The sequence below is a fragment of the Penaeus monodon genome, chromosome 13 (genome assembly GCF_015228065.2).
Source record: "Penaeus monodon isolate SGIC_2016 chromosome 13, NSTDA_Pmon_1, whole genome shotgun sequence".
Taxonomy (NCBI): Eukaryota; Metazoa; Arthropoda; class Malacostraca; order Decapoda; family Penaeidae; genus Penaeus; species Penaeus monodon.
In genome coordinates this window covers 34,770,040-34,780,039 of record NC_051398.1, presented here as the reverse complement: position 1 = coordinate 34,780,039, position 10,000 = coordinate 34,770,040, and the positions used below count along the sequence as shown (strand labels likewise).

The following is a 10,000-nucleotide window of genomic DNA, read 5'->3' as shown; positions in this document are numbered from 1 at the left end:
TACCATCATCATCATCATCCTCATCATCATTACCATCATCATCATCATTATCATCACTACCATCATCATCATCATCATCATCATCATCATCATCATCATCATCATCATCCCCACCATCATCCCCATCACCATCAGCAACAGCAGCAGAGGCGAGCCACTTTCACACCTTAATTCCTTTATCCGACCCTCAATTTCTTTACCTTAAGAGCTCACTTTGATCCTCATTACGTTTCCTCAAGTTACCCAAAATCTTCTGCAGCAATTCCAGGGGGATTTTCTTCCAACTTTTTTCATTACAAGCTAATGTTTCGTAGTTTTATTTCAAACTTTATTTTACTGCTTTTCTTTTTGTTTTGCGGTATTTTTTCCCTTTCTTTCTTTCTCATTCTTTCATCTTTATTTTCTTTTTCTCTCTCTCTCTCTCTCTTTCTTTTCCATTACTCAGCTCTCTGAAATACTTTCGCGCGAAGATGGAAATACACATAAACAGAAATACATGGAAATTCCTGACGGGAAATGAGTTCAATTAAAATGCATGACGGAGCGCATAATAACCTGAACTTCCAGCTTATGTAATCGGCGTTGAAAGGGCATACAATCAAAATCCAGGCATTCGAAAGAGGCATACGAAAGACAAAAGGCAAATAAAACAGAAATATGTGAAGTGTCGAAGGGAAAGAGGGGGAGGGAGTGAGATGGAGAGAGAAACGGAGGAGAGTGACAGAAAAGTAGAGGGAAGAGAAAGAGGGGAGAGGAGAGAGAGGAGGAAAAGGAAAGGAAAAAAAGAGAGAAAGATAAAAAGAGAGGGAAGGAGAGGAGAGGAGAGGAGAGATGAGAGGAGATGAGAGAGAAGAGAGAAAAGAAGAGAGGACAGAGAAAAGAGGAGAGGAAGGAGAGAGAGAGAGAGAGGGGGGGGAGGGGGGGAGAAGAGACAGTAAGGAGAGAGATGACGAAAAGAGAGGAGAGAGATATATAAGAGAGATGAGACAAGAGATAAAACAGAGGAGAGGGGAAAGAGGAGACAAAGAGAGGAGAAAAGAAAGAGAGCGAGAGAGAAGAGAGAGAGAATGGATAAGAGAGAGAGACATCAGATGAAAGAAAAAGAAAGAACACGAAAACAGAAGTGTGAGAGTAAACAAACTCGCAGGACCCCCCCTCCCCCCTCTCTCTCGTCCTTCCACCTTTCTACCGCCGCGTAATCCCTGCTAGCGGAAGACGAATCAAGTTAATAAAAGTGGATTAGGCGACGTAATAAAAGTATTAAGGCCCCGCGGTTCGAGCCCACCCATACCCAGCCCCCACCCCTCAGCCCCGGCCCCAGAGGCACAGCCCACGTGTCTTGCCTGCCTCTCTCGCCCCTCTAACCTGGCGCTTTGAGGTGGCATCACCGCCTGATCGACCGGAGTGCCACGCCAAAAACAGGCACTAAAAAATCCAAGTGAGTTCGTGCATATCAGGGGCGATTCGAATTTATAAAAGGAACAGTTAATCAGTCATTACTGTACTTGTGTGTGTGCGTGCCTAATGTTTTTGTTAATGTTTCGCTGTCTCTTCGTGTACTTACCCTTTTCATCTTTATCATACATCTTTCATTGTTACTTTCTTCTATTCTAGGCCTACAGTACAAAAAAAGCTATTTGATGCAGACTCAAAATGGAAATACAAAGCACGTGTGCGCGAAAGGGCAAGCTGATCGCATCGAGCCCTCGCGCACACCTGCCGAGTTTCGAGATATTCGCTCAAACTGAGAGATTGGTCACGTGAAGGCTTAGTGAGGGAGGATCTGACGGGATGTGGTACTAATGTTGGCAGGGTACAAATACAAGTGGCACTAGTGGCAATAGAGGTAATCGTAGCCGTGACCGCGATGGAAGTTGTAGTTGTTATAGTAACAGTTTTATTAGTAACAGCAGTTGCTACTATTGAGAGGAGGAGCAGGAGAAGAACATCAGTACCAATGACCAAAAAGAACAGTCAACGCTGTTATACTCCCTACAGCAGGAGCAGCAGCAGCAGAACGCGAGCGATGGCAACAGCACGACAGCCCGGTCCCTCCGCGAGCGCGGTGACCCAAGCCAGCCCTTCCCTGGAGCAAGCCGTGGCCCCGTCCCCGGCCACCATGCGCCCTCACCTGGCCAACCCGCAGCCTGCATTCACGCCTCGCCTAACCATAACCGCCCACAGACCCTAAAACAGCTCGAACACGCATGAATAAACATCCCTTTCCTGGCCAGCCCTTTTGCTGCTCCCAAAGGCCTCTCGACCTACTTACGCCTCCAAGCCCGCCCGCCCGTCCATCCGCTCTTCCATCGGTGTCCACTGCCCACTGCCCGCTGCCCTCGCGACCCGCCTTCGCCAATCACGTCCGCCCACTGTCCTTCCTACAACCATCGGCTTCCAATCTGAGGGGCAAGCAGCAATACCCCCCCCCCCTCCTACACGCCTCTTCTCGAAGCTAAATATCGCTTCCTTATGACGCAATCTTCCCTCGACTATGACGTAATCTCCTTTAATCTCCCTCTCCCGTCTTCACCCACTTGCTAGCCGAGGCACGAGGCAGAACACCGAATTTAGTACATTCCGTCGGGTTTCTCTCTCTTTCCTTCCTTCGTTCCTTCCTCGCCTCCTCCCTCTCCCTCTATCTATCTCTCTCTCCCACCCTCTCTCTCTCTCTCTCTCTCCTTCCCTTCTTCATACCCCTTGCCTCATTCCTTCTCCCTCTCCCTGTCCCTGTCCCTCTCCCTGTCCCTCTTTACCTGCAGGCCGCCATCAAGTCTTTAATATCCCGACTTCTAGATACACCAATTAACAAATGAAATAAACCACCAGCTGGAGCTAATCAATATGCAAGCCCGGTGCGTCCTTCGAACAGAGAAAGGCGCCGACGAGTCCAAAAACAACGGTATAAAGCAATGTGTGATTTTATTACAAAAGAAATAAAAATGCGTCGTCATAATTTATTTCATAACATGACTAAGGCCAATACAGTCAAAACATTGCCAAATACCATTACAAAAAAAAATGAAAGCAACGTTTACTTTAAAATCCATAAAACAACAGCAATAAGCATCAAGAACTTGAGAGCTAACATGTAATTTGAAAAAGACATACAATCGAAAGTAAAACGAAAGACAGCATTTTCATATAGAAATAATTGCAAACCGAAAAAGACTTCCAATCTGCTGCCAATAACAGTTAGTAGGCCAATCAAGAAATGATACCGAGAGGGAAAAGTGAAATGGCCCGGGGAATGAATATTCAATTACACAGCTAAATCAATAGAAAGAGGAAAGAGAAAAGAGAAAAGAGAAAAGAGAAAAGAGAAAGGGAGAAGGGGGGAGAAGGAAGGAGGAAGGAGGAGGGAAGTGGAAGGTAGGAGCATGATGTGGGAGAAGGATGAAGGAGGGAGGGAGGGAGGGAGGGAGGGAGGGAGGGAGGGAGGGAGAACGAGGAGGTGGGAGGAAGGAGGAGGATAGCTGAAGGTTGGAGACTGTGGGATAATGAAGAAGAAATGAGGGAGGAGGGAGGAGGAGGAAGGGGTATAAAGGGGGAGGAAAGTGGAAGGTAGAAGGATGCAGTGGGAGAAGGAAGATAGGAGGAGAAAGAATGAGGTAGAAGGCAGAAGGAAGGTGGAAAGAGCAGAGAGGAGGAAGAGAGAGATAAGATAGGGCGACTGACTCCATTATTCACTTCCTGTTGGCTATCCTCGGCAATACAGTTTCGGCCAGCGATGAGTGTCGGTGTATAAGGCTTTCACCAAGAAACATCTGCCGGGACTTCCGCACACGCAAACAGCCCTGGCCAATTCAAAAGGCATGCCCGAAATTATTGTGCCCGATAATATACTTCTTAATGGCTTGCTGAACTGCAGACTGAGAGGCTCAATAATTCTGCAGATACACAGACAGACTGACGTGGCCGATAGATACTCAGATAAATAGAACAAATAAACAAGGTTGATGGACAGACTCGTATACTGAAGGACGGTTCTAATGATAGGCCACGCAGAGGGACCAAACAACCAAACAGCTGACTGAAAGAAAACAGTTGACTGAAAGGACCTTTACACTGACCAGCTTGTTTGTTTATCTACCACCACACGTATATTACGAAATGCAAAACCAATTTCACCTTCCTTCGCATAGAAGAAAAAAAAATCCAGGTGCATTTGTTCCAAGTTGCTTAAGAAGGTAACCCGCCATTTGGTAAGTAACTCACAACGATTCTTATGCTAACGCGGATGAAAACTTCGTCCGACTCGAGTTTCATGCTAATTTCTTCTGCCGACCGCGTCACATCTTTGCACTGTGCTATTCATTCAACAGCCGCGTTTCTTAAAGAGCCCGTCTCATGTGCTTTTTCTTCTGTATAGGTATTTCGTTTTATATATATTCTCTCTCTCTCTCTCTCTCTCTCTCTCTCTCTCTCTCTCTCTCTCTCTCTCTCTCTCTCTCTCTCTCTCTCTCTCTCTCTCTCTCTCTCTTTGTTTTTCTCCATTTTTCCTTATTTTCTCTTTCAATTTCTCTCCTTTCCCTCACGTCTTTCTTCACCTTTCTCTCATTCGTTTCCCCCTTTTCTCTCTCTCGCCCCCTTTCTCTTTCTCGATTCATCCCACTTTTCTCTGTCGTCTTCCTTCCTCTTTCTCTTTCTCGTCTTTCCTCTCCTCTCAACTTTAAACTAACTACCTTGTGATGCACTGCAGCCGTTTGTTTGTTTATTTTCATCCTTCAAGCCAGGACAAGGAATTTGACTAAGATCGATAATTTTGTCTTCCCGTGCGCACCAATATCAATAGACCTACACGCAAACGCAAACGCAAACGTGTACACACACACACACACACACACACACACACACACACACACACACACACACACACACACACACACACACACACACACACACGCACACGCACACGCACACGCACACGCACACGCACACGCACACGCACACGCACACGCACACACACAAACTCCCCCCAACAGTGTCATAACTCGCCGCGCCGCACTTCCTCAGGAGAGGCAAGTGGCGTAATGTCTTCCGAAGGTTAGGTGGTTAAAACTGACGTAAAGTGTCACGTAAAATAAAGTGTCGGATCGAGTATCGAGTGCGGCGTTAAAGCCAAGTGCCGATAGGGTAGAGGAAGGTTACAGATACCGAGTTATTTTCCAGATTAACAAGAGGCTGGTATGCTCACCCTTACCCACTGCCGAGCACCCGAACTCTCGCCCTGCCTCTCAAGCACTCTCCTCACCTTTAAGTACTCCGAGAGAACGACACTGGCTCTTTTATACAACCCACACGCTCTCCATCTTTCTTCCTCCTTCACTCCATTTTATTCCCTCCCTCTTCCTTTCTTTCCTATTTTCTTCCTCTCGCTTTATATATCTCTTTATTTCTGTTTGTCTGTTCTGTTAGTCATTCTTTTTGTATGTCTGTCTGAGTGTCTGTCTGTCTGTCTGTGTGTCTGTCTGTGTGTCTGTCTGTGTATCTGTCCATCCGTCCGTCTGTCTGTCTGCCTGTGTGTCTGTCTGTGTATCCGTCCGTCCGTCTGTCTGTCTGTCTCTGTCTGTCTGTCTCCAGATTAACCCCGTTAGCATACCGCAAACCATAAAACCGAAGGAAAACCATATTCCCATAAAATAAATATCGATACGAAACAATCCTATCTGCACGCCAACTTAAAATTCTTTCCTTGTATAAAAAGTTTTACAACCACAATAACATTCACACACCAAGAACGAGGAAAAAAAAGTTCCTGGTGATAGTGATTGTAGTTCTTATCGCTGTGAACGGTGGTGGTGGTGGTGTATCTTTTTCTGGTGTTCGTGGTGACTTATTTTGGTGGTGGCAGCGAGTACAAAGTGTGAAGGAATGGTTGCCGTGTGGAAAAAGAGGACGAGGTTTGATTTGCATTTTACGGTCAAGGATTCGTACGTGTTGCCATTTAAGATCTATAAATCTTCTTTCAAGAAAAATGGGGTACAATCCTACATGAACTGCAGCAGAAACGTCTAAAACGGCAATAACAACGTCCTGGAAGGTGTATGGGCACCGTTTCTTTACGGGGAAACCCACGCCTACTGTGCGTACTCGCATCACATAAATTTCCTCCAATCTCTCTCTCCCACCCTCCCCCTCCTTCCTCCCCCCCTATCTCTCTCTCTCTCTCTCTCTCTCTCTCTCTCTCTCTCTCTCTCTCTCTCTCTCTCTCTCTCTCTCTCTCTCTCTCTCTCTCTCATATATCGTCCCTCGGAGCGCGTGCGCTAAAGGGTCACGAGAACAGTCCAAACGTGATTGAATTGCAATTTTATCGTCTCTATCTTCCACTTAGGGTTGGGATTGCAGGAACGTGTGGTAATAGTCTCTATTGCTTCCCGCGTAGACCCCGCCGCCTCATAACGCTGATGGGAGTGGCGGCGGCAGCGGCAGCAGAGGTAAACTGCGGTTGTTGAGGTTGTGATCACGGTTATGGCTGGCGCTGATGCTCGCGCTGATGGCCGGGTGCTGCTGAGGCACAGGTGGCGAGACCGGCGGCCGCGCTGACGAGGGGAAAACTTCGGTCTGGTCGCGGGGCGGATGGTCGGTGCTGTTCAATGTTTGTATTGCTGTTCTCCTCTTGATTACACTAACGCGGCCTTTGTAACGGCCGCGTTGGAGAAGCGATTGATTCTGGGATCTGGTGATCCTGCACAGCTCCGGTGTCGAGGCCGGAAAAGAGCGAGACCTGAAATCTCTCGTAAACACTCGGGTTTCACAGCCAGAATAAAAACGTGACTGCAACTGATAAGGGCTCCCCTATCTGTGCCGGGTAAGTTGAAAATAACAAGCATGGCTGATAAGAATTTCGAAATCAATACTGCGAAAAGAATGTCGGCACTCGAGCTGCCCCTCGTGACCATATTGGCGGTGTTCACTCCAACCTCTATTGATCCGCCCTCAAACCTTGCCCTTCCCGCACACGTTACACATGGCCCGACGGCGGGAAATAGCGCCCAGCAGCTGAGGAAAAACGACTGCCGCTTACCCTCGTAGGCTCTGGGGGCGTGGTTCTGTCGCTGTGGCAAAAACAACCAAATTTTTGAAAGAGAGACCGTAATGAGTAGATGAAACCGGCCCTCAGCCTCTTAGTGAGCCTGGAAAGAGTACCAGCAACAGTCCCCAGAGCGCCCGGTCGGCCAGGAGTCGCCTCAGCACGAGCGGCGGAGCGCGAAGCCAGGCCGAGCGCCGCCGCCGCCGCCGCCGTCGAAGGGCTTCGCCGTCCACGTGGTCACAGCTGGTCAGCCTCGCCTGCGGTCACCGGATCTTCCGCCCGCGTCCAAAGGGATCCGCGAGCCCACCTCAGCCGAACAGAAACAAAACATGAAAGAGAAAGTCCGAGTTCGGGAATGGAGTCTGTCTCTGGAATACTTACTGGATCCTGGAATCCCTCAATGGCGTTCGGAATTCTCCCGGGCAATTACAGTGACCCTTTGTGGACACTCAAATCCTCGCTGAATGGCGGGAGATCCTTGGCGTACAGGTTGTAATCCTCTGCGAATAACGGAATCCTTGCTCGTGAACAGTAATCCTCACTAAAACACTGGGGCCTCCCGATAGGTTTCCCTACACTCGGGGGCGAACACTGACACACCCTCACTCCCGCGCCGCTGAATATCTTCGCGAGAATCCGACGAAATCCACACACACTGCAGGTCAGACTCTTCCTGAGCCTGCTTTGGCAAGATCCCGCTATGGGACGAAGGGGAACGGAAATCCTCAGTGGATATGGGAATCCTCGCAGGATGGAGACGCTAATCTGCGAAATCACCACACCGATTAAACACTACTAAGGAACGGACATGTATCAACTCTGTGGAGACACGTGATACACATCTTCCTGAAGAAACACTCGCTCACAACACTCGACACTTCTCGATACAATGTAGCCGAAAATCACAATATTTAGCACGCCGCGATAACGAGCGAGCTGTCACTCAGAACACTTCGCACTTGTTCTCTTTGACGAAATGACATCTCAATGACCAGCAGTTCACTTTCCTGGGTTCAGCCAACCCTCGCATCCAGCACCATTTTCCGTAGATCTCACCGACATACAATCTCCCGACGGAAGACCGCATGACGTCACATGATCCGATCGCCGTGTACCCACACCGCCGCCCACGCCCAAGCCCTGCGAAGTCCCTATCGAAGCTAACCGAGATATCTTATCTCACTTTCCCCATTTTACATAGCAAGCCTTTAAAAGGCCTGTTTTACCCGCATTCCCTACAAACCTACTGTCACGTGTCGCTTAGCAGCAACAAGGAAAAAGTTTCCAAACCTCTGCCATCCGTTCACTACATCCACCCGTAAGCCCTGCCGAGCACGCAATAATGACTTAATGCTTTAAATATGAACAATTCAGTGCACTGAATTTGCAGGGTCGGTCCGTTATACAGGTCAAACACCGTCACACATGCACACGCACACACCTCCCACCGATTCTGCGAGGTTCACTGCACCGTTACTGCCTCCTGAAAGCCCCAGTCACACCGTAACTAAGTCTGCGTTGCGGTCAAATGCCAAACAAATGCCGTCACAATGCCCTACTTCATCGTCATATCGTCCACTTGAAAGTTACAAAGAGGTCAAACGGCGTCGCACAGTCAACGGCGCGCCACCCCGCCCGAGTCACAACCACCTAACTCGCTCCTCTCCTGCGTTCTTCTACAAGACTGTCACAAGGTCCCTGCCACCGTCGTTTGCGATCCCCGAACCCTGTCAGCGCACTCCTGCCGCCCCTGTCATCGTACGCTGTAGTACCCTCGCACCGTCACCCGTACTGCATCTCTCCCTCCCCATTACACTGCAAAACCCCGTCCAGATCTCTCACTCCCCTTTCCGTCACTGTCCACTCTGCTGGAGTGACTTTTTTCCTCCAAGGGACTATCCTGTTCTATCACCACACATACACTGCACTTCACTAAGTAACCCGCGCGCAAGACCGGTCTACGTACGATCAGCACCGACCGTGGGTTCCACACCTCACCAGGGCTCGCTTCACACTGACTGCCTGCCTGCCTGGCTCGCCCCGCTCGGCGGCGCCTCCCTCGCTCCCTCCTCCTCCTCCTCCTCCACCATCGCCACCACCGCTGCCACTCGCTGTACCCCCGTCACTCCACCAACACCGCTACACAACTACCTATTTACCCTATCGCCGCCCGCTATAGTACCGCCTATCGTGAAATCTACATCCACGTTCTTTACAACTTCACACATATAACCTACCGGCGTTTACTACACTGAAAATTATTTTCTTTCCCACTGGTGGGTGCACAACTACTTTTACATTTTCCACAATCACGTCTCCGCATCTCCTCCGCCTCAGGGAACATTTGCAGCAGAAGACACTTTGCGCATAATCTTACTGATTTTTTTTAGGACCGGAGAGCGTAACCACCACGTGCATGTGGGTGTGGCTATGGGGGAGAGAACACGTCAGAAGAAAGGACGGAGGAAAGGAAGGAGTGAAAATGAGGGGAGGGAGGAGGAGAAGAGAGAGAAAGATAAAGGGGAGGGGAAGGAGGATGGAGGAAGAAAGAGTGATTAGGGAGGGAGCAGAAAGGAAGGTGGAAGGGGGAAGGAGTGAATGAGTGAGAGAGGGAAGCGGGGAAGAGGGGAGGAGGAAGGGGAGGGTTGGAGGGTAGAAAAGGGAAGAGAGGGAGAGGGCGAGGGAGAAAAGGAAAAAAGAAAGAGAGAAATAAATAGACAGATAGATAGATAGATAGAGAGAGTTAACCTAACTCTTGATCTTATACACCTGGAACAGCTCCCGGTGTTAACTAGCTGGCACCTGTGACTGTGTTAGGCACCGCTGACTTAATCTTCTTTGTGCTGCATGAAACTACTTGGCACGCGTCCCTCTTGGTTACTTGGTATCTGGCGTTCTGGGATATGGCACTTTAGTAACTCTTAAATAAATGCTGTAAAAATTCACAGGCATTTTATTTCTTATCAA

General features: G+C 48.9%; 1 long non-coding RNA gene across 5 annotated transcripts in view; it reads right to left on the bottom strand.

Moving 5' to 3' along the window:
• The window catches only part of LOC119580257, a 184,482-nt gene extending 175,410 nt beyond the window's left edge, over positions 1-9,072 (bottom strand). For 4 of the 5 annotated variants that reach the window (XR_005229352.1, XR_005229353.1, XR_005229354.1 and 1 more), the window contains exons 1-2: positions 9,000-9,069; positions 7,415-7,798 (exon numbers count right to left, since the gene is read on the bottom strand). This is a non-coding gene — a long non-coding RNA (uncharacterized LOC119580257). Of the gene's footprint in view, positions 1-7,414; positions 7,799-8,999 lie in introns of all 5 variants that reach the window. The other variant, XR_005229355.1, reaches the window with a different exon arrangement.
• Positions 9,073-10,000: the final 928 nt, after the last annotated feature.